The sequence below is a fragment of the Cryptomeria japonica genome, chromosome 4, assembly GCF_030272615.1.
Source record: "Cryptomeria japonica chromosome 4, Sugi_1.0, whole genome shotgun sequence".
In the NCBI taxonomy this organism is placed as follows: Eukaryota; Viridiplantae; Streptophyta; class Pinopsida; order Cupressales; family Cupressaceae; genus Cryptomeria; species Cryptomeria japonica.
Window position 1 is genome coordinate 585,370,192 of NC_081408.1, and position 5,974 is coordinate 585,376,165.

A 5,974-nucleotide genomic window follows, 5' to 3' on the forward strand; every position below is an offset into this window, starting at 1 on the left:
TAGAGAGCCCTTTAAGACTATGATGAAATGCCTCCCTTGGAGCCGGCTGGCCTCGATGGAGTTTGAGCCCTAGAAGGACGCACCCTAGGATAATCTCTCTTGCCCTTGCCCCCTCTATCTGGTGGTGGTGGAGGACCCATAACCCCACCGCTAGACGCTTGTCTCCTGTCTCTCCCTCTAGTGGATGTCGTCATCCACAATGGTCTCCGGAAGCTCCTAGCCTGCTGACCTGGTGGCACCACTCCATAGTACAGGTCTCTCCAGTAGGCTATCTCCTCCCCTACCCCTATGTCCTCTGCTGCCTGCCTCCCTGCCCTCAGTGCTGTCTCAGCCTTTGTATAGCATTGAAGAGCTTGATCCCTCTCCCGCTCAGTATCCCTCAACTGTCTCCTGAACCTAGCTGTCTCCCTCTCTAGATCCTGGATCTCATCTGCTTGTCCCTGGCAGATCTCCCTCAAGGATAGTAACTCATCCTCCTCCTCTCCCCCCTCACCCTGTCCCTGTGGCTTCTCCTGTGGCTGCTCCAGCCCCTGTCCCCATCCTTGTCCCTATCTAGGAGCTTGTACAAGTCTAGGAACCTATGCTACTGGCACCTGTAATGACAATCCACCTCTACCCCTCACTACATGAGCCTGTTGAGCCTGTCTCTCCTCTCCGCCCTCTCTTCTTAGAGCCACTCTCCTCTCTAGCACCTCACTTCCACATTCGGCCTCCACCCCCGCCATCCCCACTATCACCTCCATCACCTCCACCATCTCCATCTATCGGCTCCCCTGGATCCATCAGCCGTGGAAACGTATGATCTCCCCAAAATGCAGTGTACTCTGCATCCATCCCTGCATATCTGCTCATATATCCGAGGGCATGGGAACCATCTCTACCATCTGTGTCACAACCTGATCATAAGAAAGCAATGGGCCCCAAATGCACTTGATCCCTCATTGTCTGTGCATACATATCTGAACCCCGTGGCATCCGCTGTATCCTGCCGAACTTCCTGCATACCATGTCTATCAACTGCTGCTCAATAACATATGGTGTCTGACCAATCAGATACCTGCTCTAGAATACATACGACAACTCCACTACATCATCCTCCTACTCCTCACAGTCTAAGTAAGGCCTCGATATCACACTGTCTATCTCATCGATAACCCTACACCAGTACTCCAGTCTCCCAATCCGTGGCTATGACGTAATCATATCATACAAGTGTACATAACTACGCCCATGTCCTTTGCCTCTGAAGTGTATCGGTCGTGTAACCGACAAATGCTCATATACCCATACCTACAATAGTGTCACTCCGCATCCTAATCCTGCTGATCTGTGATATACAAACTGATGCAGCTCATAATACAAGTGTGCCAGCAGACATGACCCCCATGTAAACCTAGTGTGCTCTATCACCAATGTCTCCAGAGTCCTCCCCCATCCCACAACCAACCCTCGTGTCACCCTATCCGGATAGAGGAACCCATTGATCACTTCTGCTAGCACCACTGATAGCGCTAATCTTGTAGCTATCACGCTATCCCAAGCCACATGTCCAGCCCTCATCTCCAGTCCTGGATCCTAAAACACTTGTCTCAGTGCATCCCTGTCTCCCTCTCGATCATAAGGAACTAACTCCCCATCGATCGGTATCCTCAGTATCCTATATACATCCTCCAAGGTGACTATCATCTCACCCATTGGCAAATGAAACATGGAAGTCTCTGAGTGCCATCTCTCAGCTAGCATAGTTAGCAACCCCATGTTCGCCCAAAACTTAGGCACATACAAAATATATCGCAAGCCCATAGCCTGAACTGCTACTCTATCCTCGAATGTCAGCTCTGCTCACAAACTCTAAGTCGGAGGTAATCTCTCCCATGACTCCAGCATCGGTAAGTCCTCTTGAAGTCAAGAAAATCAACTGTGTCATTATTAGTGGCATTCCCTGTTCAACACAAAGTGCCGCTTTTTATCCTAGTGCTTATATCTATCATATGGAACTCTATCCTAGTGGTACTCCTTGTTCATCACAAAGTGCTGCTCTTTTATCCTAGTGGTACTCCCTGTTCATCACAAAGTGTTTCTCTTTTATCCTAGTAGTACTCCCTATTCATCATAAAGTGCTGCTTCTCTATCCTAGTGGTACTCCCTATTCATCACAAAGTGCTACTTTGATCCTATATTTTAGGGTACCTACTTGAGTGTATCCTCTTGAGTAGCTTATCCAATTGACAACGTATGTTCTATAACAAAATTATCAATTTCAGCCTAATCCAATTGGCAACGTATGTTCTATCACAGAATTGTCAATTTCTATGGTACTCCCTGTTCATCACAAAGTGCCTTGATCTATCCTATCCTAGGGCCTCTTCTTGAGTGTATCCTCTTGAGTAGTTTCCTGATTGGCAACGTATGTTCTATCACAAAATTGTCAATCCCAGCCCTATCTGTTATCCTAGTCTTCCCTAGAGGACCTGCTTGAGTGTATCCTCTTAGCAACTTATCCAATCGACAACGTATGTTTATCACAGAACTGCCGATTCGACCTTGAAGACATAAACGCATATTCATGACGCAAATGCACTTGCATACTTCACAAACATGCCTATCTTGCATAAACATGCCTGAAATACACAGACGCGCTCGCATCTGACACAGATTCTACTGAAATCATAGACACGCCTGGCATAAACACAGACGCGCCTAGCCTACCTAGACGCGCTTGGCACCAACACAGACGTGCCTTACCATTTTTACCCCGCTTGACATTTTTTCTAGACCTACCTAGAGCATATTTATTACACTACCTAGCATGCATTTATGTCAACAATTAATGCAACAAAGTACAAGGAGGTTTTGTGGTACTCATCGGCTCTCCTGCATCTGCTGACCTCTGATATCGGCGAACGCGATCGAATTTGTGCACTAATGCCATCACTACTGACTACTGACTGCTGACTTCTCTCTACTCTCTTTGCATTATGATCTCTTAGGTGTGTGGATGACAATGAGGATGTTTTCCCTCGTAGTCTATCTTATAGACTACCCTAGCCCTAGTTTCCCGAGTCAATCTTCTTTATCCCATGACTTTGTCACTTTATCCTATCCGGTCAGTCCATTCTAGCCTTTCCTTCTTATCGAGAGATTGTCTACGATCTTTTCAGATATTTTCATCCAATCTCTCGAGGGGGCATATCATTCCCATCTTCGGGCAACTTTGTATCAGTTCACCTTATCTTCTTTGAAACAACGCGATAGACTGCTTTGTCTCAAAGAGGGGAAAAATGTAGACACCTAAAATTGTCTTGTCTTATTAAATAAATATCTTTATTTATTTAATTATTTAAGCCTAATTCTTCTATTAATTAAATAAATCTTTATTTATTTAATTAATTCATTTATCCTCTTCTAGCCTTATTTCTCATTTAAATAAATATTTTTATTTATTTAAATTATCGTTCCCCTAAATTAAATAAATACTTTTATTTATTTAATTATCCCACTTCTTCTATTAATTAAATAAATCTTTATTTATTTAATTAATTCATTAGCCTTTTCTACCCATGACACATGCCATTCATCTCTTAATTCCTACACTACCTACCCTCTCATTATTTTCTTATTTTCTCTACCTACCCTCTAATCTTAGCCAACCATTTATCTTTTACACCTCTTAATCTTATCCCTCCATTTCTTATAGTGTCTTCTATATAAGGAGACACTTCATTATCAAACCCCGACTATGCTTTAGAACTTTCACATGCAATCAAGCCTACTTGCAACCACATTTCCATTCTTTGTTGAGCTCTTGTGAACACATAAAATCTGAGAGCAAATATATCAAGCAAGATCAATGGAGATAGGAAGAATGGAGATCCAAACCCTATTGGACATGTGATGGTATAATCTTTGTGATTTTATTTGATTTGCATTGTCTTAGGTATTCTTCATATGTTATGGTGGATCTTTGTTGTTGTTAGGCTAGGGTTTTGTGGTTGAATTCATTTAGTTTTTCAATATTGTTGTTTCCATTTTTACCATAAACACCTTGAAATCCAGAAAGTTATAAGGAAGTTCTTATGGTCTGATGGGAAAGGAAACAATAAGATACATTCTGTTAAATGGGGTTGGTGTCATATTGAGAAGAGATTGGGAGGGCTCAAACTAAAGGATCTGAGACTCCAAGGGATTACACTTGCTGCAAAATGAATCTTTCAAGCATTTGAAGGCAATGAACCATGGAAAGTCTTGGTTAGAAGCAACATTATGAGGGATGAACCTAAGGGGGCTAAATCTTGGAAGTCTTTACCCTTTTGTGACTTGGTGGCTGGAGGTTTCCCATCTCAATACAGGGTTCGTGTGTCTTTAAATTTATTCGAAGGGCATGGGAAATAGTTAGACCATTCATCACCAATAGTAGGGATAGTAAAAATGATGACATTCATGAAGAGAGATCTATCTGGTGGAACCTTTTCCACTCCTCTAAACCTCTTGCGCTTACACAAGGCTATTTTTCCAGAGCATGGGCTAACAAAGGTATTTGTTTCTTTAAAGACATTATTGATAGTGATATGCTTATGAGTTGGGAAGCACTTAGTGCTAACTATGATCTTCCAACTTTCCAAAAAATAAGTTACAATATGGTTAAAAATGCTTGTGTTGTTCTTCAGTTGCCTAAAAATTGTAATGTGGATAATAATAGATTTATTGCTTATAAATGGAATAATGATATCCTTATTTCTAATGTTAAGTCTATCATTGTTTATAATACTCTCTCTTATGATGAGTCTATTATCAATCATGCTAATACTTTGTGGTGTGCAAATTTATCTTTAAAGCAGTGGCATAAAGTATTCACAGGATTATGGAACAGTCCTATTATTCCTAAGAAAAAATATTTTAATGGATGATGTTAATTAACAGGCTTCCTTTCAAGAAAGATCAATCCCATATTGATATGTGCAATATATGTAGAGTGCCTAAATTTGTTAGATACATCTTCTTTGAGTGCATTATTGCTAAAGAAATCTGGTTGATGTTTGGTATTTCTATTCCTAACCAGGTTAATATTATGGAAGTTCTTACTGGTTGCATCCATGGTTTGTAAAAAGATACAAATCTATTTTGGCATATTCTTTCTACTGATATCTTATGGTACATTTGGAAAATTAGAAATGAAGATAAATTCCAAGGTAAAACTAGGGCCCCTACTGAGTCATTTCGTGGACTCACTCTTCATTATATTATTTTGCAGGTCTCTATAACTATGATGATAGAGAAGAACAAATTTTTGCGATTTCTCAAAGATGGTCATGCTACTATGTTCATATATGAGTTGGAGAATGGATTTGAATGGAGGTGGGTTGCAAGAGACCACACCTCTTTTGCCACTGCAATGGAGAATCTTGGTGCTGAGATTCAAAAAGCCAAAAACCCAACAATGGCATAGATCTAGATGTTGACTCAACTGCATGAAGGAAGGAAGACAATCTGGATGGAAGGCCCTTTGGGGTGGACAACTTGGATGGAGTCCTGTCAGGATCATCTTCATGAGTGTTGAGATGCTATTTGGTTCTTTTTGTTTGAACATGAACATTATCTATGTATACTTTTTTTGCTTGGACACATCATAGAATAGGCTATGTATAGGATTATGTTGTTTATAATGTGCATGTAGAAATGTTAGTAGTCATTGATCGGATCTATGTAGGTCAAGATTGTTGGTTTGGAGGCATGAACTCACATTACTGCTGAAGCTATACTTTTTATAAGTTTACTCTCTATATTTAATATTAAAAAAATTAGGTCATCAACACTAAAATATAAGGTTGATTATCTCGTAAAGGAAAAATACTAAAAATTATTAAAAAAAAATTAAAAAAAATATTATGCAATAGAGAAAAGAATCTATGTCAAGTTGATATAATTCTTTTCTAATTTGGATAAATAATTAAGAAAAAAGGTGGTGGGAATTGGA